At 43.6% G+C, this 27,368-nt stretch overlaps 1 long non-coding RNA gene across 2 annotated transcripts in view; it reads left to right on the top strand.

The window, feature by feature from the left end:
* The window catches only part of LOC144673256 (uncharacterized), an 81,077-nt gene extending 62,004 nt beyond the window's left edge, over nt 1-19,073 (top strand). For both annotated transcript variants that reach the window (XR_013574276.1, XR_013574278.1), the window contains exons 2-3: nt 5,311-5,516; nt 18,011-19,073. This is a non-coding gene — a long non-coding RNA (uncharacterized LOC144673256). The remainder of the gene's footprint in view (nt 1-5,310; nt 5,517-18,010) is intronic.
* The last annotated feature ends 8,295 nt before the right edge of the window (nt 19,074-27,368 follow it).

Here is a 27,368-nt window from a genome sequence, read left to right as displayed (position 1 = left end):
ATTCACTCCATATTCTTATGTGTTAATGACAAAACACATACAAGCTTGTTTTAAAAACAGAAATGCTGGAAATACTCACTCGGTCTTGTAGCATCTGTGGAGAGAGAAACGGTTAATGGTCGAATATGAAGACATATCCGAACACATATGCTTCTGAATTGTCTTCCTTTTTCCTCAACTGAGGACTCCCTCACTGTGGTTGACAGGGCCCTCAACCATGTCTGACCTATTTCCTGCACTTCTGCTCTCACCACTTCCCCTCCTCCCAAAACCGCAATCGGGTTCCGGTTGTCCTCGCTTTCTACCCCACCAGCCTCCACATTCAAAGGATTATCCACTGCCATTACTGCCACCTCCAACATCATGCCATCACTAAACACATCTTCCCCCTGTTAGCATTCTGAAGGAACTGTTCCCTCTGCAACATCCTGATCTACTCCTCAATCACCCAACATCTTGTCCCCTTCCCAAAACACCTTCACATGCAATCGCAGGAGGTGTAACACCTTTTACCTCCTCTCTCCTCACTGTCCAAGGCCCCAAACACACCTTCCAAGTGAAGCAGCAAATTACTTGTACTTCTTTCAATTCAGTATTCTGTATTCATTGCTCACAGTGCAATCTCCTTTACATTAGGGAGACCAAACACATATTGGGTGATCGCTTTGCAGAACTCCTTCTCTCAGTCTGCAAGCATGACCCCACGCTTCCATTTGATTGCCATTTTAATTTATCACCTTGTTCTCACACTCACATTTCTGTCCTCGGTCTACTGCAGTGTTCCAGTGAAGCTCAACGCAATTAAGCTCGAGGAACATCAACTCAACTTCCGACTAGGTACTTTACAGCCTTCTGGACTCAACATTGAGTTTAACAATTTCAGACCATGAACTCTGTTCCTCAGTTTGATTCTGGTTTTTTGCCATGTGCTGCTTTGAACCTTGTTTTTTATGTTTTTGCTTTCGGACAGAGCTCTTCATTATTCTGGCATTTACACTCACTCTGGACCAATTGTGATTTCTCTCTTTACTACAACTGTTTCCAACTTGCCTTTTGTTCCATGACACCTTTGTCATTTAATTTCTCCCACCCTCCGTCCTATGCCAAAGCTTTCCTTTTGTCTTCCTACCCCTCCCCCCTTTCAACAGCATAAAACCCATCACATTTCTACCTTCCTTCAGTTCTGAAGAAGAGTCATGTTTGACTCAAAACGTTAACTCTCTCCACGATGCTGCCAGACCTGTGGAGCTTTTCCAGCAATTTCTGGTTTTATTTCAGATTTCCAGCATCTGCTGTATTTTGCTTTTATTACTGTACAAGCTTGTTTTATTTGGCTAGTTCTGGTATTTTCTATTTGCACTGGACAATCAATCATATTGTCATGCAGCACCTTTCGAGAGAATGGAGTGGCATATCTGTGTCATCAGCTTAATGCTGCTGATCGTTCAAAGTTATATTTAAGAATATTAAGATAACTCAAAAGTGCAACACCAGAAAGTCACACATAGCTAACAGAAGAGTAACTAGGAAGAGGTAAGACCAGGAGCAACATGTTAACTAAGATAAAGCCATGGAACCAGAGAACAAGGATAAAAAATCTTTGAAGTATTTCCAACCATAGAAAACCAATAACTGCTCACCTTTTAGGGGAAAGTACTCTCTTTGAAAGTGATCCATTTGAGGCTGAATTTGCGCTTTTCTCTTTTTAGCTTCTCTCAAGCAATACCTGATTCCATGAGGGAGAGAGAGAGAAACAGAGAGAGAGAGAGAGGAGATATTAGCAGACTCTTCCCAGGCCTCTGGAAATGGTGTTCTTGCCTTGAGCGTCAAAGGTTCTATGGTTGGCTCATAATTTTTTTCCAGGGAACCACCTTTTCAGGTAGCTTATTAACAATTGGAAATCCATCATAGAGAAATTATGTGACCAAACAGGTGTAAAACACCATGTGGCTTGTTGGACTGGGCTACCTTAATTATATTTATCTTTAGTACATGCCTACCCATGCCTAAAAGATACAAAGGATACACATTTTCCTACTGACTCATCATTGCAATTTGACGTGATTCAGTATCTATGTGATGTGCTTTGAAATATTTTGGTGTGGTACTGTATAAATACAATTAGGATATAGTATGATGTATTTTAACCTCAGTCACATAAGAAGGTGGGAAATAAGCCATAAATCTGACAGCACTCTGTGTCCCTACCAACTGCTGGATGGCTGCTTTCCACATCAAGGTTGAAAAATTTTCTGTCAGTCCATCAATCTATCTCAGAAGGATTGCCTGCTGACCTGTCATTATTATTTTTCTGTGTTGAGTTCTGAATTAAGGGAACATTTAAAGGGCTGTAGCTAAAAAACTGCTAATATCTAACTCTTGGCAACTGCAGTTCAGTTATGTTATTGGATGTGGCTCTCTCTGAGAAATGAAAGAAGAAGAGTCTCAGTACATTCTTTATGCTTATTTGAACCTCATGTTCTCTTGGTTATGGTTATCTGAGACATCACATAATACTGCTTGGAGTGATAACAATTTCCTTCTTGTTTGGATTTTAAGGGCAAGTTGATTGACAGTGCAAGACAGTCCACTCAGTACTATGCACTTTAAGTCTTAACTACACATTTTTCTTGGGCCCTAATTGTAGAGCTTTATTCAGTTGTCAAGTACTTCATTGGAATGATGGACAGCGTTTAAAAGTACATGAATAATGGCTCGTTTATCTTCAAAAGGAAAGACAGCTATTGTGCTGCTGCTTTCCGTCTTTCAATTTTTTGTTATTAGTTAGGAATCTTTACGTGAAAAATAAGAGAGGCTGTCTTTCCCTTGAGAAAACAGGCAAAGAAAATTATACAACTGACTCAGGGATGCGAGACAAAACAGTGAAACATGCCTTGAAAGAAAGAAACATTGGATCCAATAGTAGTTGTCTGACATGATCTCTGCACTTCACAATTGGGAAAAAAAAAGGCTCACTTATTTCTATACATCAATCTATAGTAAAATCTAACTAAAAAGGCTAATCCAGAAATTTCAAAATCAGTTTTGCATAATTACAAGCCAATCCCCGTATAAGATTTAATATTTTGCCGGAATCTGGTTGCTACCCATCTTCCAGCTAATTACATTCCAAGGGTTAAGGTTTGGTGGGTACTTCTACACTCTTGTTACGCTGAACAGGCTGTCTGGAGGTGGTTCTGGGGGTTACCATGGAGATTTTGCCTGAAGAACTCCCAATAGGCCCTGCAGGAATTATACCTGGTCCCAGAAAGATCAAATACAGCTGAGATCCATGACCGCTGCTGAAGAATGGCCAAGGCATTCAGTTTAGAAATTTTAACAAGCTCAAGCAGCTTTGTCAAGATCTAGGCCTCTGGTTCTCCTTTTTCGAGCAGCATGGTGCTACTCTAACTTCTGCTGTTTCACCAGAAATGGGTATCTGCCTGCTTCCTTAAATGACCTCATCCCTGAGATTGGGATGGTATCACTGGCAGGTGAAAAAACTTGGCTGAGTACTGCCCTGTCACACTTCCATGGGTTGTATTAAATATAGGAAGGTGCTGTCTGAGATCCTGGGTCATTGGTGGAGTTCTGCATACAGCAGACTACATCTTAGAAAATCAAGCATGCTTTGCCTATGATGTTTTATCCATTAATGTTAATGGATGGAAACCTGTGGGCGATGCACCTGCAATGTTATGGCTCTCTCTGAGAAATAGAAGCAGAATCTCAGTACATTCTTTATGCTTATTTGAACCTCATGTTCTCTTGGTTATGGTTATCTGAAACATCACATAATACTGCTTGGAGTGATAACAATTTCCCTCTTGTTTGGATTTTAAAGGCAAGTTCATTGACAGTGCAAGACAGTCCACTCAGTACTATGCACTTAACTACTCATTTGGGGCCCTAATTGTAGAGCTTTATTCTGAGTGCATGGTCCCATAACAGCCTGGGGATTTTGAAAGCAAAAAAGAAATGAAAGCTTCAAAATTGTAAATGATATGATACCAGAAGGTTTTGGGGGATACTGGGACAAGCAGGAAAGGGAAGGCAACCGGGGAATTGTATTATCGGCTCCACATCAGTTACTGCTACTACTGGCATTTTCTTTTGTAAACTTAGATGCTGAATATTCATGCATATATTTGGGTGAGTGTTTTCAATTGTAATGATAACGAAGGAAATGTGCCATCTGACATTTTTCCTTCATTCAGGCTTTAGCAATGCTGGGCACCATGAACACTAATGCATTCTGATATCCAGCACCCAATATTGCTTTAGAGGAGGAGGAAAGCTTTAAACTCAAGTAGATAGTAAATTGAGTGTCAATAATTGTAGGACAGCTAATTGTAATAAACCATTGCACTAAATGTAAAACTTATATAAGGGAGGTGTTCTAATTACAGACCTGGCTTAAATTGCATCGTGAATTCCTTTGGCATCCATGGGATAGCTGAGGTCCCTCTGATTTTCAAACGCAACCCAGCCAATTTTTGGACAACAGTTTTATTCATTTTTGTTTTCTGCACATGCTTCTCTAGTTATTTTTGTGCTTACCCTGCATAAATATTGCCTTATATTGTAGAAAGTTAGAAAGTTACATTGTAGTTATTGTAGCTCATATGAGTTGAGCCCTTGGTTAAAAGATGTCACTCCATGATGAACTCTAATTATATAGTTAAATGTTGCATGTAATTTCATTAATCTTGTGTAACTTTACTATAATGAAGTCAAGGTTGCAAACTAATAATGAAAGACATGTGATGTCAAATATTCTTGTAAAGAATTGTTAATTTTATTAGCAACTACAATCTCCTTTCTAACATCACTGGGACTAGGTATTTCATATTAATCTTAGAATACATTCAATCTACAATGATAAAATATTTCATGTGTCATGAATGACAGTTGTATTTTGTTCTCCAGTGGGCAATTGGCTTAAGGTATAGCTTAGTGTGGCCTCCTGTGGTTTAATTTCCATGATTTGATTTAGATAGGAATACTAACTTTCCATGTTAGATTTTCTGAATAGCATTGAGGAAGATGGAAGATTGCAGCTTTAATTCCCAGTTTGTACAACGTAAAAGGAAGGGCTCAACAAAATTTGTGTGCACTTGGCAAGTAATGAGAGCAACCAGAGGAGAATCCCAGGAAGAAAAGGGACCATTAACATTAAGAAGAGGGTGGGCTCTTGAAAACTTGGAGAAGTTAATGCAGTTAAGGTGATGTCACTATCAACTGAACAAGATAAATGTTTTCTAAAATATTCTCCAACACATTATATAACATGCTCATGGACACTTACAGATTATAAAACATGGAGAATGATGGTTCCATCCTGATGAAAGCTTAAAGAGGAAAAGAGCTTCTCCAACACTGAGCTGAGGAACCACTTTTTATTGAAAGCAACTTGACAAACGGGAGCTTCATCATCTCACCCGGGCAATGTTCTTCAGAAAATCATACCCAGCCACTACTTCACAAGCTGCATTCCTGGCAGTGCCTGGAAACAGGTCTGAGTTGTTTAACTGCTTTTTGTCCTTTTGCTGTGAAAATAAAAACACAGAATATGTGAAAATAATTGTGGGAAGATGATGGTGTGGGGGTAATGTCACAGAACCAATAATTCAGAGACCCAGGTAAATGCTCTGGTGACATAGGTTCAAATCCCACTACGGAAGCTAGTGGAATTTAAATTCAATTAATACATCTGGAATTGGAAGCTAGTCTCAGTAATGCTGACCATGGCAACTATCATCAATTGTTGTAAAAACCCATCTGATTCACTAATGTCCCTTTAGGGAAGGAAACCTGCCATCCTTGGTCTGGCCTTCACGTGAGTCCAGATCCACAGCAATGCGGTTGACTCTTAACTCCCCTCTGTAATTGTCGGGAGGGTGTTAGTTACAGAATGGTAACACTTAAAGAAGCCTTTGTAGTCTTCCATAGGTTAGCTGTAAGTCTTCATTAACAAGTAGAACTATTTACAAATGTGCAGTAAAGGATACAGGCTAGGAGCTATCTCCATGCTTATGTCTTTACCAGTCTCTGCTCAACACCACACTGATGTCTGGGTCATGTGCCTTCTTACATCACTGTGTGGGCAGTACTGTACTCAGTCCCACATTAACCCAGTATGTGCCAGATCCTTATTTAACAGTAATAGCCTAGCAGTTCAAGTGACATTTAGGTATGTGCAACAAATGCTGGCCCTGCTAGTGACAGCCATATCCCACAAAAGAATAAGAAAAAAAAATCGCTCTTGTCATAATCTAGTCGGGAATGTGAACTCTGGTCTGCAAATAATGGAGCAAAGGGTTTAGTGGAAAGAAGGGACTGCTGTTCAGGGAGGGGACCCAGCAATGGAAAGTTATAGGGGGCAATAGCCATCTCAGGGGACAAAGGGGACATGGCAATTTGGGGGATCAGGGAATCTGGAAAGACAGTAACAAGGAACCATCAGGCAACCAGTTTTTTTTGTAGGCCTGAGGTGGTTAGTGATGTGGAGAACAGAAGTAGTTCAGGAGACAAGTTAAAGGACTCTTTGGCAGGTCAGCATACGTTAAGCTTTTTTAACATGATAGGTTTATTTTACAGGCATGTGCAATGGGAAAACTGTGTATATGATAATGTGATTGTGGAGTATAGATTAAATAAATGTGGGGTTTAGAGGAAGTGTGCATCATATATAAGACATATGTAAGAGCAGATTGTGTGAAATTGCCAACAGATTTAAAAGAATTAGGTTTGACCTGGAGTAATCTGAGAATGCAAATCTTGAAAAATATAATAAAAATAAATAAGAAGGGCAGTGGCAAAGAGAATGAAAAAGAAATAGCAGTTGTGGTGGGTCAAAAGGGAACAGATGAAGGGTTGTAGATACATGTAAACAAATAAATGTTCAGGCTCAGATCTTGCTGGAAATAGATAAATGTGGAAAAATGAACCTGGTTAAATACTAGAAGTGACAAGCAGCTCTTGGAGCTGCAATGATGAGACTAAACAAGCAGGGATGGTTCTCATTGGAAATAAAAAGTTAAAGGAGCTACCCTGTGAAGCAAGGATTACATGTTAAAACTTAAAGTTATGAAGATGTAAAGAGCCAAAGGAAGAAAACTAAGTGCCAAAAACTGCTGAAAGAGCTCGGGGAGTGTTGGGGGTGCAGAGGGTAGGGATGGAATGTTGGAGTGTTGTTCAGAGATGTACTCAGATGTAATGACACAGGCTTAAATTTTTGACTGGCTCAAATTTCCTAGGCAATTCTGAGCCTTGGACACATCAAACATATATTTCTCTGTTATTTTAATGGAAGTGTTAACTCATGGTGTAGTGTATACTCGTGTCATGCACTGCAATCGCAAGGCAAAGGCGATTTAGATCCTTTAAATGAACGGGCAAAGCCAAGGCAGGTGAATTTTAAAGAACTTAAATGTAAGGTAAGGCATATTAGAATATAATTATGAAACATGCTTTTTGGCATTAGGCTATAGGTTGGAACAAGTTATTCTAAATGTGCACAGATCGTTTATGTGACTGGATTTCGAATACTGTGTGCAATTTTAGGAATTCTGTGGGGAAAAGGGCATTGCTGCACTGGATAATTCGAAGACTCGGGCTTTGAAAAGAAAAGATACAGCTGAATTTGTATTCATTAGAGAATAGAAGGCATAATCAAGGCCTTAAGAATCTGCAGCCATTTCATCGGCCAGCCAGAATAACTTCAGTTGAAGTCTGCCATTATAGTAGAAATGAGTCCTGCACCTAGATACTCTGAATCCTGGCCTTCTGCCCCAGTTTCAGGGATGGCCTGTAGATTGTGTCATCTTTGCCCAGCCCGTGTTGGGCCAACATCATTAATAGGGTTACGGTTAAGGGTAAAGGACTCCCTACATGCTCTTCTCCCATAACCTTTGACCCCTTTATAGATCAAAAATCTGTCTAAGTAAGCCTCTAATATATTCCATGACACAGCCTCCAGTGCAATCTGGGGTAGTGAATTCCAGAGATTAACGATTCTGAATGAGGCAATTCTTCCTCATCTCTGTCTTAGATGAGAGATCCCTTCTTCTGAAATTGTGCTCCCTAGATTCCTCCATGAGGAGAAACATCCTCTCAGTATCTACCCTGTCAAGCCCCCTCAGAATCTTACATGTTTCAATAAGATCATCTTTTATTCTTCTAAACTCTAATGAACATAGGCCCAACCTCCTTCACCATTCCTCATAAGACAACTCCGTCATCCTAGAAATCAACCTAGTGAACCTTTTATAAACTGCCTCAAATGCAAATATCCTTCCTTAAATAAGACCAAAACTGAAACAAAAACAAAAATTGCTGGAAAAACTCAGCAGCTCTGACAGCACCTGTGGAGAGGAAAGCAGAGTTAACGTTTCATGTCCGTATGACTCTTAATCAGAACTAAAGAGAAATAGAAATGTGGTGAAATATAAGCTGTTTAAAGGGGGTGGGACAGGTAGAGCTGGATATAGGGCCAGTGATAGGTGGAGGCAAAAGAGAGATTGCCAAAGATGTCATAAACAAAAGGTCAAAGGGGTGTTGACGGTGGTGATATCAGCTAAAGGATGTGCTAATGGTGACATTAAGGGTAGAAAGGGTTGGGGTCGGGGGAAGGGATCAAAATAGGCTAAAGGATGGAGATAAAACAATGGATGGAAATAAATTTTAAAAATAATAATAGAAATAGGTGGGAAAAGAAAAAAATATATATATATTAAAAAATATATAATAATTATTAGAAAAAAGGGGATCAAAAAGGGGGTGAGGATGGAGGAGAAAGTTCATGATCTGAAGTTGTTGAACTCAGTGTTAAGTCCGGAAGGCTGTTAAGTGCCTAGTCGGAAGATGAGGTGCTGTTCCTCCAGTTTGTGTTGAGCTTCACTGGAACATTGCAGCAGGCCAAGGGCGGACATGTGGGCATGAGAGCAGGGTGGTGTGTTGAAATGGCAAGCGACAGGGAGGTCTAGGTCATGCTTGCAGACAGACCAAAAGTGCTCAACAAAGCGGTTAACCAGTCTGCGATTGGTCTCTCCAATGTAGAAGAGACCGCATTGGGAGCAGCAAATGCAGTAGACTAAATTGAGGGAAGTGCAAATGAAATGCTGCTTCACTTGAAAGGAGTGTTTGGGCCTTTGGACAGCGAGGACGTGGGCAGTAAAGGGGCAGGTGTTGCACCTTCGGCGGTTGCATGGAAAGTTGCCATGGGAGGGGGTTGAGGTGATGGAGGAGTGGACCCGGGTGTCCTGGAGGGAACAGTCCCTATGGAATGCCGACAGGGAGGGTGAAGGCAAGATGTGTTTGGTAGTGGCATCATGCTGGAGTTGGCGGAAATGGCAGAGGATGATCCTTTGAATGCGGAGGCTGGTGGGGTGATAAGTGAGGACAAGGGGGACCCTAGCATGGTTCTGGGAGGGAGAGGAAGGTGTGAGGGTGGATGCGCGGGAGATGGGCTGGACACGGTTGAGGGCCCTGTCAACCACTGTTGGTGGAAAACATCGGTTAAGGAAGAAGGAAGGCATGTCAGAAGAACTGTTTTGGAAAGTGGCATCATTGGAACAGATGCGAGGGAAGCGAAGGAACTGAGAGAATGGGATGGAGTCCTTACAGGAAGCAGGGTGTGAAGAGCTGTAGTCAAGATAGCTGTGGGAGTCGGTGGGCTTGTGATGAATATTGGTGGATAGTCTATCACCAGAAATTGAGACAGAGAGGTCAAGGAAGGGAAGGGAAGTGTCAGTGATGGACCATGTGAAAGTGATGGAGGGGTGGAAATTGGAAGCAAAATTAATCAATTTTTCCAGGTCCAGACGAGAGCATGAAGCAGCACCGAAGCAGTCATCGATGTACCGGAAAAAGAGTTGTGGGAGGGGGCCTGAGTAGGACTGGAACAAGGAATGTTCCGCATACCCCATAAAGAGACATGCATAACAGGGGCCCATACGGGTACCAATGGCCAAACCTTTAATTTGGAGCAAGTGAGATGAGTTTAAGGAGAAATTGTTCAGTGAGAGAACAAGTTCAGCCAGACGGAGGAGAGTGGTGGTGGATGGGGATTGTTTGGGCCTCTGTTCAAGGAATAAGTGAAGAGCCCTCAGACCATCCCGGTGGGGAATGGAGGTATAGAGGGATTGGACATCCATGGTGAAGAGGAGGCGGTTGGGTCCATGGAACTGGAAATTGTTGATATGATGTAAGGCGTCAGAGGAATCGCGGATGTAGATGGGAAGAGACTGGACAAGGGGAGAGAGAATGGAGTCAAGATAGGAAGAAATTAGTTCCGTGGGGCAAGAACAGGCTGACATGATCGGTCTACCGGAACAGTCCTGTTTGTGGATTTTGGGTAGGAGGTTGGGAGACTATGAGGTTGAAAGCTGTGGAGGGAAGATCTCCAGGGGAGATGAGGTCAGTGACAGTCCTGGAAACAATGGCTTGATGTTCAGTGGTGGGGTCTTGGTCCAGGGGGAGGTAGGAGGAAGTGTCTGTGAGTTGGTGCTCAGCCTCTGCGAGGTAGAGGTCAGTGCACCAGACAACAACAGCACCACCCTTGTCAGCAGGTTTGATGACAAAGTCAGGGTTGGACCTGAGAGAACCGAGTGCAGCAAGTTCAGAGGGCAGGGGTGGAGGGTCCTGGATGGGTGTTGGTGTCAATGAGTTGTTGGATCTTGCGTTCCTTTGCACCTGAAAGGAAGAGACAAAGTTTCTTGTCAAGGCATCGGATTAGACGAAGAATAAAATGAAACTGGGGGCAAAGACAGCTTAGAGATAGGGTGAGTCGGTGCTGCTGGAGGGAGAGGTCGAGTGTGTTCATATAGCGGCGCATGGCACTGAGTGTGCATATCAGGATGTGACGAGAACAGCAGTCCGAGGAGTGTTATATGCCCCGGAGATACCTGTAATCCTGGATAGGTTTGAAACATGAGAGATGGAGCTTCAGTTGGAATTCATGTGGGGTAAGTCGGAGACAAAGACAGTCACTGAGGAAAGAAATATGGCTGTGAAAGTGAGTTTTTGTAAACACCTTGTCAAACATCAGGAGAGACATGGAAAGCAATGAAGGTGAACAGGGCAAAAGAGACAAGCGGAAATCCTGTTGGAGAGAAGAGCAATACTTCTTCAAGGTAGGCATTCCTGGAAGAGAAGTGACAGTCAATTAAACACTAAGATAAAAGCAAAATACTGTGGATGCTGGAAATCTAAAACAAAAACAAAAGTTGCTGGAAAAACTCAGCAGGTCTGACAGCATCTGTGGAGAGGAAAACAGAGTGAATGTTTCGAGTCCGTATGACTCTTCATCAGAATCAAAGAGAAATAGAAATGTGGTGAAATATAAGCTGTTTAAGGGGGGTGGGGCAGGTGGAGCTGGATAGAGGGCCAGTGATAAGTGGAGGCAAAGGAGAGATTGCCAAAAATGTCATAGACAAAAGGTCAAAGGGGTGTTGACGGTGGTGATATTAGCTAAAGGATGTGCTAATGGTAACATTAATGGTAGAAAGCAGGTTGAGCAAGTGACAGATGGCCCTAGTGGGGGCGGGGTGGGGGGAAGGGATCGAAATAGACTAAAAGGTGGAGATAAAACAATGGATGGAAATAAATTTTTTAAATATTAATAGGTGGGAAAAGAAAAAATATATACATATATATAAAAAATATATAATAATTATTGGAAAAAAGGGGATCAAAAAGGGGTGAGTATGGAGGAGAGAGTTCATAATCTGAAGTTGTTGAACTCAATGTTAAGTCCGGAAGGTTGTAAGGTGCCTAATCGGAAGATGAAGCACTGTTCCTCCAGTTTGCATTGAGCTTCACTGGAACATTGCAGCAGGGCAAAACTGCACAGTATTCTAGGTATTCTCACCAATGCACTAGCTGTACAGTTACAGCAAGGTGGTCCCAAATTCATACTCCATCCCCTTACAATAGAGGCTAACATTCCATTTTCCTTCATAATTACTTGATGTAACTGTGTGCTAACTATTTATTTCCATCCATTGTTTTATCTCCACCTTTTAGCCTATTTCGAACCCTTCCCCCCACCCCAACCCCACTGGGCCATCTGTCACTTGCTTATCCTGCTTTCTACCCTTAATGTCACCATTAGCACATCCTTCTGTATTCTGTCTCTCTCCAGCTAAATAACATTACGCTTTTCCAATCTTCCCACCAAGGTCAACAACCTCACATTTTCCCACAAAATACTCCATTGGCCAAATTTTTGACCACTCACTTAACCCATCTATATCCCTTTGCAGACCCTGAGCAGAATCTTGTGGAGGCAATGGTGCACTCGAGACCCCAGCAATGCCTCTTTTTGAGACGGCCAGCTGCACCTTGTGCCACTCAGACACTCAACAGGCCAGCAGTGGTTGGCCTTCCCCCAGGATCAAGGACACCGGGAGCGGAAGTCCTGCCCACCAAGACCTGCCGTCTAATTTGAGGCCAACAGCTCTTCTGTACTCAGCAGCATCTATCCCTCAAATTAATAAATAAATTGGGAAAGATTTGATGATATAGAATAGGCTATACATGGTCTGTAGTAGGGGTGGGCTTGATAGAGCATAAGACTTCTCCCATTCCATGCTCTGTTATCTTTTTCTCCAATTTCCACATTTCCTCTAATATACATTAATGGCCATTGTCTCTTCAATCACAAATCTTACCAGGTGCTCAGTGATTTTTTCATATTCAGGAAAACACCGTCATCTGTATCACAGCTCATTGACTTAACTGTGTGGTGACATTGACTTGTGCATGGGGTGAGGCAGAGAAAGGTTGGTCACAGGCTTCAACTGCAGCTCTTTCTGGTACTTAATTCTGCCTATTGCTGATCTGTCTTGGATGTCTAGTCGCTGGTGATCTTCCAAAGCAATGATTCTGAATATTGTACAAATCAAGTCCATTAATTTTAATGAGTGTTTTGTGACTCACATAGCCAGGGAAATTAGTTGCAATTGCTTTATGATGCAATTTTGTCACATGACATTCTACCTGGAAAAGCAGGATCATTATTTCTGCTGCTACCTTGCTCATTGAGTGCCATAAAATCTGACACTATTGTTGTCAATTCACATGTTTTAAACACTGCAGCGCAATATTACTGTATTTTTACTTCTACCTATTCATATTTGGACCTGTCCCTACTTTTGTAATAAAGTAGTTCAGGAATATGTAGACTGTTGGCAAGTACAGAATACATATTCAGCGAGGTCCATAAGACTTTTTGTTACTTGGCCTGAGCCGCTTGGTGGACGTTTACGCATAAAACTAATGTGGATAGTTTCTAATCACTCTGAGACATTAATGGGCCCCATTTATTTGTGTGGTTGTCATTTAGCCCCAGAAGAGCAGTCAGAATTTTTCACATCAATTTAAGCCAGTCTGTTGGCATCTGTTGACATCACCAAGTCATCAAGTGACAATACATTTTGAAGTTAATCGTGTGCAGCTGTGCTGCAGTGCATGACGATGTCTAGCAGTGCAACAGTGGGGCTCTCTGAACATAGCTCTTAGCAAGAGCTGACTTAACTTGTTAATTAAAACGTTATTGTTATCAAGTGTTCATTTTTCATGTGATACTGAAGTGTCAACATGTTTGGATAGTTAACCTTGCCACTGCTCAGACACACATTGGAAGATTTGCCTTTCTTTTATTTCTAATCAGATATCCCATGGGAATGTAGCCTTTATCTACAAGTGGTATCCACTGCTTGCATATACACCTGCTTTCGAGATGTCTTGATTTCAGCAACAAAGCTCCAACTGACAAAGCTGTTATTTGAGTAAATTCAGCTTTTTCAGTTGAAGTTAGAATGTGAATAAAAAACAAACAGGGAATGAACCACCCCCCGGTTACCTATTTTGATAATTGCACTTTCACATCAATTGCTACGACACTGCAAAATTCAAAGGTTTCAATACCTGCCAGAGAACCTGTTCCCCAGTGCATCCCATCAAGATCCCTTTATCCCCCAGTGCCTCCCCTCTATATCCCTCTGCTTCCCAGTGCCTCCCTTCTATAATCTCTCCGTTTCCTAGTGTGCCTCCTCTATATCCCTCTGCTCGCCAGTGTGTCCTTTCTATATCCCTCTGCTTCCCACTGTGTCCCCTCTATACTCCTCTGCTTCCCAGTGTGTCCATATCCCTTTGTTCCCAGAGTATCCCCTCTAAATTCCTCTGTTCCCTCTATAAGCCTCTACACTCCATCATGTTCCCTCTAAGTTCTTCTGCTCCCCAGTACTTCCCCTCTATGCTTCTCATTCTCCCTACTACATCCCTCTGCTTCTCAGTGTTTCCCCTCTATATCCCACTATTCCCCATTATGTCCTCTCTATATCCCACTGTTCCCCAGTATGTTCCCTCTATATCCCGCTATTCCCCAATATGCTCCCTCTATATCCCACTGTTCACCAGTGTGCCCTTCTGTTCCACAATAGATTTTTACCTTCACCACATGATGCTTTGTGAGAATTGGTGAAAAGAGCTATATTTCGATTTTATACACTACTTTCCCACCTGACCTGGCCAGCTGCAATTTTAACTAAAAGCAACCCCAAGAGGTAAGGCCTCTGTTCAAAGCCAGGTTGCTGTTAAATGCATGGATGGGGTTATGGTGACATTGTGCTGGCTTCCTGCTGGTGACAGGAACCAGGGCCTGCAGAGGCCAAGTGAAGTAAACTTTTTTATGGTTCCTGCGGTGCCACGAGGAGGAAAGGGCTCCCTCAAGCAAATGACTCCAAAGTTTACCATGTGGCTTGGCTAACTTGTTGGTCCTTCATCTCAGTCAGGAGGGCATCTAAGATTGGGTGCCTAGTGTTAGTGAATACTCTAATATCAGATGCTCTTGACTTGGGTTGAGAGGGATACTGAGCAGCATGAAATGGAGCCTACTGCTTTTGGGAGGCCACAGCAGAGTTAGGGAGGCATCTCTGTCATTCATTTGACTTTTGTGTGTAGAGCGCAGTTTATGACTGGTAAGTTATGTATTACGTTTTTAAAGCCAGCCTTTGAATAACTAAAATTGTGGAAGCAGTCTAGTTTTAAAAAGGAGTTAAAGGTATTTGTCTGGAATTTCAAGGACCCTCCATTGTGAGGTTAGTGGAAACCCCAGAAAAAGGGTATTAACGGTTGAAAGTATCCAATGAAAGGTCATCAACCTGAAACATTGGAGAATTTAGTTCCAGTGACATAGGTCCACCCCACCACCCCCGCCCCTCCCCACACACCCTTGGTTGGGGAATTGGTGAAAGATCCATATTGCTTCTGTGTGGGAGACCCAATGCAATTTAAGTGCACTCAGGCACTTAAATGGACAGCGTTGGACCTCCCAGGTGATTAAGGCCCATGGAGGGTGGCAATCCGGCCCCCAAGAGCTGCCACCAATCAGAGGTTGGCAGCTTCCTATTGCCGGCAGCACCATTGGGTGCGATGGCTACTGCCATTAATACTCCACCCAGAGGATCGACGCTGGGCACATGGAGGGAAGTGAGTGGGGCGGGATGAAGGTCACAGGGAGGGTACCTGCAGTGAAGGTAGGGGGAAGGGGGCGTCAGATGCAAAGGCAGTGAATGACTTTCAGCAGCCTCCCCTACCCCCCTTCCTGATGCCGGGTCCCTCTATTGGGCACTGAGTGTCTGTTATTGAGGGATTCACCCTCCTCCCCCCCTCAACAATGAACCACAGGCAAACACAAATAGAGTTTGCTGGGCAGCCTTCAGGGGTGACAGGAGTCCCTGAAGTTAAGTCCCTGAGCCACCACAAAATTACAGTGGGTTTAGGGATAATTGACTCATTTATGAGCCTAATTGGCATCCCGCTGCCCGTGGATAGGATTCCTGCATCGAGCCCTTCCTGCCCCTGACTAAATTGGAGACAGCTTTCCTCATGCTGGCAATCGGATGCAAGTACTCCTGTCCAATACTACTGGCACCTCTGCCACCATGCCTGCTCGGACAGAATCCGCTTAATTCAGCCCATTGACTCTGTATCTCTCTCCACTGATGCTCCCTGACTCACTGAGTGTTACCGGCACTTACAGGCCAGAATTTTATGTTCTCCACTGGCGGGTTTTCAGATGGGGAGCGGGTGGGGAGCGTGAAATTGCAGGGACAGGATTCTCTCTGTGTTTCCACCTGCCCTGACCACACAGCAATTTTGCGCTGGGGCAGGCAAGGCCTGAAATTATTGGCTACTTGAGCGCCGTTTCCACCCAGCCTCAATTTTTAGGCTTTTAGGCTGATGGGCAGATTGAACCGCCATGGAGGAAGCCTGAAATACTACAAAGATACATCCCAGGCAGGAATTGGGGTAGGGGGCACCTCCATCAGAAGCACCCTTCTGAAGTTGGGCACCACCGCCCCCCCAATCCTCATTAAGGTCCGGTGGCCTTCGAACCTCCCTCTTCCCCGGCCTCGTCCCAAGACCCCGATTTCCCCCTCACACCCACCCTCCCCGCAGGCTTTCCCTACCCTCCCACTGTGGGACTCCTTGAACTTACCTTCGTTTCCTGGACTTAGTCTCCGATATCTTCTTGAATGTCCTCTTCTGTCCACTGCAGCTCAGATTGGCTGGCAGCTCTCTAAGGCAGAACTTTCTCCTGAGTGAGGGGTGGAAGTCCTGCCTGCAGACAATGAGCGCTCGTTGGACCGTAAATTAGCTGTGGGGCAGTCAGCGGGGATGTGTTCCCCGCCCACTTTTCAGGTGGTGGGAAACAAGACCCGCCATCCAAAAAATTCAGGCCACTGTTTTTAATTTATCTAAAAATGTCTGTTTTTCTAAGAATTCTGTCAATCTTCTATCACAGTTATCCTGGGGATTGGTATCGGGAACTTCTTCCCTACACAGCGTACTCTCTTCAGTACTAAGTAAAACGTGTTGTGTCCATAATTTTATCCCTTTAGAATTCTGATGGTGTTTTCCCTTTTACATGTGTGTACATATATCTGCTAACATTGAAAATATTCATATGGAGTTGTTTTATTGTAGGCCTGTGAGAGAGGCCCTCTCACAAGTCCTCGTTTGAAAGTTAATGGGCAGAATTTTTAGCTCGGCTGGCGGGCGTGCGCCCAACCCAATCAGACGCAAAATCACACTAGATGATGTCGGGCAAGCGTCCCGGCGTTATCCCGCGCTCGCACGATATTTCGGTCGGTGAGCCCTTGCAAAAGCCGGAAGCGCGCCCGCCAACAATTAAGAGGCCAATTAAGGTAATTGAAGGTGCAATTGTCTCCAATTTTTCATGGTCTCTCCAGCCTTACAGTTGGCAAACGGGCGAATCGCCAACGGACTTTGCATTTTTTATGAAACCTCATCCAAGGGCGGGACAAGGTTTCTGTTATTAAATGAAAGAAAAAGAAAAATCTATGGACAGCATTTTTAATCACGTATATGTTCAGGTGTCTGATTGTGATGCTTGCACATTTTTTTCTTGATTTTAAAAACTTTATTTAATGCTTTTCAGGTCTTCAGCTTCCTGAGGCAGCTCTCTGCCTTCAGGGAACTTTCTGTCAGCGCTCGCTCGCGCCCACGCTGATGTCAGCGCCTGCTGCCACCCCATTAATTGGCCAGCCAGCCTGAAATTGCAGTCGGCAGTCCGTTCCCCATAAGATCCCGGGCCAGCCAATCATGCCCACCCGTCGACCTAAAAATTCTGCTCAATGTTTCAGATCAATGACCTTTCATCAGAACTTTCATCAGGACTTGCTTGTAGTTTGTCAATAGCTTTTGTTGTTCCAATTGGTGCAGTCAATTTTTCCATGCATTTTATTTGAACAAATGTGCACTTGGTTGCAACTTTAATAAGTCATAATTCTAAAGATTAAAGATGCTTATTTGCATATTCAGGTTAATCATCAGTATAATGATCAGATTTGCTGATCTTTATTGAACATACTGGTATTGTAAATATACTTCAAAATAAAACACAAATCAACCTTGTAGTCTCAGCATTTTGGATTTCAACAACTAACAATAACTGAATTCCCTCTGCATCTATGTCAAGGTGCTCACCACCATCCAGGACAAAGCGGCCTGCTTGATTGACACATTAAACAGTCACTCCCTCCACCAATGGAGCACAGTGGTAACAGTGTGTACCATTTACGAGTTGCAATGCAACAACTCCCCAAGACTCTTCCGACAGCACCTTTCTAACCCATGCACTTTGCTACCTACAAGAACAAGAGAAGCAGAGCTAAAAGCAAAATACTGTGGATGCTGATGGACCGGCCAGAAGACAGGAAGGAAAATATATATGTATCGATGTCAACCTGGCTACATTACCAATTGTTTTTTTTAAATGGACAAAGGCTTTTCTCTGATTAGCCGTGACTCATACCAGAGGAATTTCTAACCTTCAGAAACCAGCAAGGACCTCATTATCTTTAAAGAGGTGCAAATCCCCTATGACTACAGAAAATTAAATTCCAAGGAAATGCACCAACACCCTTTACATTTCTAATGCAGAGCTGGCCAACGGAGATGGCATGTCTGCAAGGACGAAAGGGACCCTGACTCCTCTACTAAACACCTCTCAAGATTTCAGACCTGGGAAAATACATCCTTCATCCAACACCCAGGAGAAGAAATGGGAGATATGTCACATGACACCCCACCCCTCCCCCAAGCTGCTAGAATCTTTAATATTGCTGCGTGGAACTGAACACGGTCTACCATTTTGCCATCTAACAGGTAGCAGCAGAACGAGCTCCATCCAGGTAAATTGCCTGGCCCTCATCTACACTGTGTACTACTAGAATATTGAAACTCCTGTATCAGTGCCTATAAGACACATTCATCGCTACGCGCCTTTTGCCATCGTGGAAGTCCTCCCTTCTAGAAAGTCGGATCACCCTGCAACAGTTCCAGCCTGCTAACCTCTGAAGGAATACACCACTGGACTTTTGATTCTGGACTCTGGACTCACATGAAACCACAACTCTTATTTTTATCATGGTCTTACCCTGTACCCCCTTTCTTTCCCTTATCCCCCTTTTACTGTATGAGTGCAAAAAGGGGTGGACATTGCAAAACCGCTTTCCTGCATCTTGTGTTTGTGTAAAATAAACAAGTTCTCTTGTTTTACCTTATCCTGTGTTTTCTGTGAGGTTATTTAATAGAGGATTGGATCACTTGAAACTGAAGTGTTAGGGAAAATTTGCCACCACTTTTAAAGGGGGAAATCAGAAACACATTTCTGTTTACGGACAGGTCGTGGGAGGAGAAATCAGGGCTTCTTAAATTAATCCCCCCCCCCACCAGTAACCTGGAAATCTGACATAAAAACGAAGCAGGTCTGGCAGCATCTGTGGAGAGAGAAACCGAGTTAATCTTTTGATCCCAATATGACTCTTCTTCGGAAGAGAAGCAGACACATAAGCATATCACCACCTGCAAGTTCCCACCTAAGCCACTCACATCCTGACTTGGAACTATATCACCATCCCTTCACTGTCACTGGGGCCTGAACTTTTCATTGGCGGGCGCGCGCAATCAGTGGGCCTGGGAGCGGACAGGAAACGGTTGTAATTGACCTGCGACTGCAATTTCACAATGGCTGACCAATTAACAACCGGCCAGGATGGGACGTGCCCTGAGAAAGGGGGCAGGAAGAGGGCGGGCGCCAACGTCACCGCGGGTAGTGGTGAGTACTTTCACTGGGCTCCTTGAAGGCAGACAGCTGCCTCAGGGAGCTGCAGACCTCCACATAATAAACAAAACAACAAAAATGCTGCAAAATATGTCCATACAGCACAATCAAGCATCTGAAAGCATACCTCATAAAAAAATCAGTCCCCAGTTATCTCTTTTTATTTCATTTCCCCACGGAGATTTCATCCCACCGCGGATTGAGTTTTGAGCAAAAATGTAAAGGCCACCTGGCCGATTGGCCCGTCCGCCAACCATAAAAGTGGACGGGCCACGAAAAATCACTTTCAATTGCCTCCTTAAACTTAATTGCCCGCTTAATTGTCGGCGAACATGCTAATGACTGCTGTGTGTGCCTGCCAACCTGAAGATTGCTCGCATACGGGATGACATCGGGACGCTTGCCCGACATCATCTTGCGCTATTTTATGTCCGTTCAGGTTGGGCACACGCACCCCCCCCCCCCCCCCCCCCGCCCCTGCGATGTGTAAAATTCTGTCCTGGGTCAAAATCCTGGAACTCCCTTCCTAACAGCACTATGGGTGGACCTACAGTGGTTCAAGAAGGTGGCTCACCACCACTTTCTCAAGAATTGGAAACAAATGCTGGCCTTGCCAGTGATGCTCACATCACATGAATTTGTATTTGAAAAAAACCTATTAGCTATTCCTGCCAGTTTTCCTGAGCTAAAATTATTGCAGATAAAATGTAAAGCCCTAGAAGTTGGTATGGGCCCAACTTCAAGCCCAGAGCCACCAGTGAGCACAGACCATGCATACTGAAACTGATGTGCAAGAGGACCAAGCAAAATGGCCCTCCTATGTCCTCAGGGCACGACCAGGCTGCTGGACAGATCTTGTCATGCCCCAAGAGGAAGTGCACTGATTCTGAAGAGGATGAAAGTCGGACACTGATGCTGGGTTCATGGTGAATGTGTGGGCGGGGGTGAGGGAAAAGATCTAAGGGGTGAGTGGCAGAGGCCCACAGTTTCACTGGCAGCCCCCAGCAGTCCCTTTAAAAGCTGCTGGTTTGGCTACTGTTCCACTCAGAAAACTGAGCATAGCAAGCCTAATTTCCTAAAGGGGCTTTAAACAGGTGGTAAGACACCATTTGCTTAAGCAATTGGCCTAATTCCAGTTTCATGTGGGTGCCCAGGACAGCTACAGGCTATCCTAACTGATGAGACTTGCGGTACATACTAGGCATGGAATGAGCAATGCGCACCATATGTCATAGTGGACCATTCAGCACCCATTTTTCTAGTTTGAGACTTATAGGCAGAAGTTTCAACCCAAGACAGAGGCTGGTTTGGAGGCAGACATGCTGGCAATTTCTCGCTACCAGCCGACTTGGTGGAGTGCTTGTATGGCCTTGCCTCTGCCCTATATCCCGGGAAATGGCTTCCGGTGTTATGATGGTTTCTGGCCTGCGAGTGGCAGGGAGCCAATTTGGCCAATTAAAGTACCAATTGAGGGCCAAAATGGCTGGAGTCCATTGATTGAATAGTGGCAGTCATGATGGCAAGCCAGGAAGCGCAGAGGCACACCCTGCAAAGCAGCCAAGCATGGATCTGCTGGTCTTTGAGGGTCATTGCTGCAACTGCAGGCTATCCTATGGAGGGAGTTCTCTGGAATATCGTCTGCAGCTGTGGTCACAGTATATTTGGCATCATTTATAAACCTTCAGAGAGTGTCTCCATCTTGAGGTGCCCTTGAGGTCCACCGCCTATGGCAGCAACGCCCACCTTCCCAGCTGCAGAGCCCGCTCACTATTCTTAATTAGGGGGGGCTCCCAGAGGCCCTTCTTGAAAATCTCCAGGTTCTCGGCATAGCTGTGCCCATGTTCCTGACCGGCAATTCAGCCAGTGTCAGGATCAAGAGCCTGAAACCAAAACTCAGCCCATATCTGTCCCCTGTTAAAGGGTTGTGCAGGCATATCACCATCTTGATAGGGATGCCATAGGATTGGTGATTGACCATGTATAGCCACAGTAATGATTCCTTGTGACTTGGGAAAGTCAGCAATCTAAGAAAAACTTCTGCTGTCTTTGCCGGTTGCTACTGAAGTGTATGCAGGTGGGTTTGTAGTGAAATATGTCTTCAGTTACCTCCTTAGTGACATGGTGCATGGAAAAGTGTCACATTCCTTTGAAGTCCCTTTTAGTTGAAGGATTCAGTGACATGAAAGCTGAAGCATTAGTGACATTCACCGGCAACACAGTATGGATGATTGCTATCTCTGTAGATTTCCATGGACTACTTAGCACACCTCAATCACAGCTTTGTTGCTGATGCTAATTCTTACCCTGCACTGCTCCTCTGCTATGTCGGATAGCTGATATGTTGCAGTAGGTGTGCTGCTTGTGGTAAATTGGTCTGCAAATGATGTCCTTTTTATGCCCTTCATATTTCCAGGCTGTTCTCACCTCCTGCTACTTCTGATGACTGGCAATTGCTGCTACACCAATGACATACAAGAAAACTTCTCTAAAATGTTCACTTCTGTCAATGTTGTGGTGCTGCTGCCTTTCATTCAGCTGACTAAAGCTTGGTTTGACCTGGAGTTCAAGATTCATTTTTCGCTTGTTCCCCTGGTGCATAATTCTGCATAAGTCTCTTAATAATTACTGGCCTTTAAGAATACAGTAACCAGTAAAAAGCTGCTTTTCTGACTTCTTGTTAAAAGAATAAGGGGATATATAGGCTATCCATTAAAAGTTTTGTATCTACTGTGCTTGTCTTGTGTCACATGTCACACTTCAGGCCTCATGCTTCGTTTAAAATGCCAACAAGCCAGAACTGCACAATCTTAAAATCAAGTTTATGTAAAAGGAAAGAACACCAATTGTTTCCTGATGGTTTCTCTGACCTCTAGATGCCTGGTATCTCCTCAAATAGAAGAACTGAGCAGTTTCCAATTGGGAAAAATCTGCAAGAACAGGTTGTCTGTTCCTGACCTCAAGATGTACCTATTAAATCCACTTTGCTACAGGAAGTACATGGAATTATATAGTCCACTACACAGAAAAAGGCCATTCAGCCCAATTGCTCTATTTCTGTGTTTATGCTCCGCATGAACCTCCTTCCATTTCTCCTCATATAACCCTATCGGCATATCCTCTATTCCTTTCTCCCTCACGTGCCTGGATCTTAAAGGTCCTCAATATCGCAACTAAACATCATACCTGTCCTCCAGAGCCCTGACTAAACATGAGCAGTGCAATAGGAGAAAATCTTCTCTCATTTTCCTAAACTAACATTGATTTATTTATTTAGCCTATCTTCATAGTTCAAGATTTTCACCCTATGGTTTGATCTGCAACTTTGCCCCTTTGGCAATAAAATGAGTTTAATGGCTTTTGTAAGCCTGGTTTCACTAAGGTATTAAAGATTAGTAAATACAACATTCTTGGACATACTCTGCTTCTGGTAATGTGTCCGAATACTCTATTTTCGTTATTAATAAGCATCTCACACTATACCGATATTTCTGAAACATGGTCTGCAATTACTCTTAAATCCCTTTCTTCCTCCACCTTCAATCAAGGAAAGACTATTCATCTTGCAATCAAAATTAATCTTTTTTGTACTTAAATGTATTACTTTTCCTTCATCCTCATTATTTGCAATTTTCCAGTCATTAGTCCAATTGTTAATCTTCTCCAGATGTCTTTGGAGAATACTCTACATTTTGCCACTGCACATGATTTTGTTTTGGCAAAGACACAATTTCCATGTTCTAGTCATTTTTCATTGCTTGTCACTAGGGAACCATGCTTTGTAGAGGATTAACCAGGAGTAATGCTTTTAGGAGTTAAGAGAGAAAGAGGAGCAGTCAGGAGCAGCACTGGGAGGGAGGTTGGAGGCTGGATCTGATTGTCTGCTAAAAAAACAAATGTCTTTTTATTTTTCCTCTTTTTAAGAACAAAATAAAATCAATTTTGAAATATAAATGTGTTCAAAATTAACCAGAATGCACAATCTCCAAAGATACAACTTTTTCCAATGGGACATATTCCACAGATCCCCCTCGAAATGCATTGCCAGTTAGAGGGTGAATGCACCATCTACAGGTGTACAAAATTCTAAAGTTGTTGCCTGTGGCCTTGACTATAGTCAATCAGACTGCAACAATATCAACAACAATAACTGTTTACATTTATATTGCACCTTGAATGGAGGTAAATGTCCCAAGGTGCTTGATTGAAATGTTATACACAGCTAACAGATCACTGCATTGGCTCCTTAGACCAAGGTTCTGGTGCCTAGGCTGATTAGGAGGATTTTTTCAGTGCAATGTGTCCAAAACTATTGTTGCCTGGTGTTAATAAAAAAAATCACACTGCAAAGGAGCATCACTATGGAATAGGCAGTGGATAAAAGAATGCAGCAGCAACCAGAACAGAAAATGACTCCAACCATGGGACGGAAAATTTTCAGCACAATGAACTGGTCATATAGAAAGATCCATAATTCAAGCTCTAATAAAGGATAAGTTTAAATTTAGCCAAGTGCCTGAAATATGTATTGTACATTAGTCATCTGCATATGTGCCAATATCCTTACCCAATAAAGTATTGCCTCTATTAGCTTCAACAATTCTTCAACTTTGTGAATGCCGCTGCATTTCTGCATAACTGCTTTATTTTTCCAATCTCAAATGAACTCTCATGAAATATTAGAGTACGAGTTAACGCAAATTGTATTCACTCAAACAAGGTGTGGCACATGTGTGCCCTATCTCATTTGTTCTTTCGTGTGTGTCAGCCCTGGTCCAGTTGGTAGCACACTCAGCTCTGAGTTACAAGGTGTTGGATTCAAGGCAGGGCTTGGGTAAAAAATCAAGGCTGATTGTGGTAACTGAGGGTATAATCCCTCCTGCTGTCTATCAGGGCTCATGTGATGTTCTGTGAAGGCTCCGACCAGTGAGAACTTAAGCGCGGGCAATCTGGGTGTGGGGGTTCCTGACCAGAGTCCTGATCGAGCATGTAGCACCTGAAATGCTCTCTGTAATAAAGTTTAGCTGTTCCTTGTTGAAACCTGTCTGCTCTGTCAAGTCATTACATTTGCCTGCCTTCAGGGAGCTCAGTGGAAGTACTCACCAGCACCCACGGTGACATCAGCATCCACCCTCTTCCAGACCCCATCAGCAGTACTGGGCCTTTCTCAGGCCATGTTTCACCTGTAAAATTGTTGTCCAGGGCCGATCGCAGTCAGGGGCCCATTTTCCATCTGTTCCTGGGTCTGCCGATCGCACACACCCACCAAGTGCAAAATTCAGGCTATGAGAAAGCCTAGTAAAAATGCTTCAGCAGCGACTTCAAGATTAAGTTGTCATAGATGTGGAGGTGACCACGGAGCAGAAACCTGTAAATTCCAGAAGGCAGAATGTCATTACTGCTATAAGAAAGGTCACGTAGTAAGGCAGTGTCGGGCAAACCTGAAGCAACATGATTGAATTAAAGAATACAGCAGAGACTGCAGCTGCCGATACCTACGTTTATTCCCTGTATAACGTAACAGTTGGGAAAACTGAACCGATCACTGTCACAATCCAAGTTAATGAGAAGCCGCTGATAATGGAGGTGGATACGAGTGCCTTAACTACAGTGGTGGGACAGCACACTTTTGGGTACCTTAATGAAGGGTGGACAGCCAATAAACCTGGAGTGGACAACTGCTAAATTAAAGACACACAAGGGAGAATCCATTCAGGTAAAGGGCATCGCCAAAGTACCGGTTTCTTTCAAGCAACAGACAGCCCAGCTGCCTGTGATAAGTGTGAAAGGAGAAGGTCATAGTCTTTTAGGCCAAGACTAGCTACAGAAAATCCAGCTCGACTGGTTTGGGATATTTCACCACAAATCTGATGGAGTCCCAGAAATTCTAAGAAAATACAACATGGTTTTTCGGTATGAACTAGGAAGTTAAAAGGCCAAGATACATGTGGAGCCACAGACAACACCTTGCCTCTTAAGGCAAGACCTGTGCTGCATACATTGAAAGAAAAGGTTGACGAGGGGCTGTGCTGGTTAGAAAAGCTGGGCATTATCCAACCTGCTCAATTCTTGAGATGGGGGCTGCGTCCATTGTTCCAGTGGTCAAGCCTGACCGCACCATAGAACCATAGAACCATAGAACACTACAGCACAGAAAACAGGCCATTCGGCCCTGCTAGTCTGTGCTGAAATATTATTCCGCTAGTCCAATTGACCTGCACCGAGTCCATAACCCTCCAGACCTCTCCCATCCATGTATCTATCCAATTTATTCTTAAAACTTAAGAGTGAGCCCGCATTTACCACGTCAGATGGTAGCTCGTTCCACACTCTCACCACTCTCTGAGTGAAGAAGTTCCCCCTAATGTTCCCCCAAACCTTTCCCCTTTCACCCTAAAGCCATGTCCTCTCGTGTTTATCTCTCCTAATCTAAGTGGAAAGAGCCTACTCACATTTACTCTGTCTATACCCCTCATAATTTTGTAAACTTCTATCAAATCTCCCCTCATTCTTCTACGCTCCAAGGAATAAAGTCCTAACCTGTTTAATCTTTCCCTGTAACTCAACTCCTTAAGACCCGGCAACATCCTAGTAAATCTTCTCTGCACTCTCTCAATCTTACTGATATCCTTCCTGTAGTTAGGCGACCAGAACTGCACACAGTACTCCAAAGTTGGCCTCACCAATGTCTTATACAACCTCACCATAACATCCCGACTCCTATACTCAATACTTTGATTTATGAAGGCCAGTATGCCAAAAGCTTTCTTTACAACCCTGTCTACCTGTGACGCCACTTTCAGGGAATTATGTATCTGAACTCCCAGATCCCTTTGTTCCTCCGCACTCCTCAGTGCCCTACCATTTACTGTGTATGTCCTACTTGGTTTGCCCTTCCAAAATGCAACACCTCACACTTTTAATAGGTATCATAGATATCTGTGGAGACTATAAATTGACCGTAAATAAGGCAGCCAAACTAGACAAATACCCTATCCCAAGGATAGATGAGTTATATGCCAAACTTGCTGGAGGTAAGACCCATACGAAATTGGATATGAGCCATGCTTACCAGCAACTAGAGCTGGATAGCAGATCGAGGGAGTTCACAACCATTAACACATGCAAGGGTCTCTGTCAGTACGTTTGCCCACCCTTTGGGGTCTCGTCAGCGTGCGCTATCTTCCAGAAAACAATGGAGAGCCTTTTTCAAGGATTCCCACGAGTAATTGCATAATTGCATATCTAGATGATGTCCTCATCACGGGGTTAACTGAGACAGAACACTTGACCAACCTGGAGGAGGTGGTAAGGAGGTTCATGGAAGTCAGCGTATGGTTAAAGAAGGAAAAGTGCACATTTCAGGCACCAGAAGTGACTTGTCTAGGCCACAGGGTGGATGACATGGGACTGCACCCAGTAGAAGACAAAGTTCAGGCAATAAAAGAGGCGCCATCACCATCCAATGTAACAGAACACAAGTCCTTTCTGGACATGATCAACTACTATAGCCGCTCCTTACCAAATCTATCAACTGTGTTGGCACCGTTACATTCGTTACTAAAAAAGAACTACCATTGGCTTTGGAGGATGCAACAGGAAGAAGCCTTTGTGAAAGCAAAGGAATTGTTGCAATCATCCTGTCTATTGGTACACTATGACCCATCAAAAGAGCTGGTATTACCATGTGATACCTCTCCCTATGGGGTGGGAG

The sequence above is a fragment of the Cetorhinus maximus genome, chromosome 3, assembly GCF_964194155.1.
Source record: "Cetorhinus maximus chromosome 3, sCetMax3.hap1.1, whole genome shotgun sequence".
NCBI lineage: Eukaryota > Metazoa > Chordata > Chondrichthyes > Lamniformes > Cetorhinidae > Cetorhinus > Cetorhinus maximus.
This window is presented reverse-complemented; position numbering and strand designations above follow the sequence as displayed.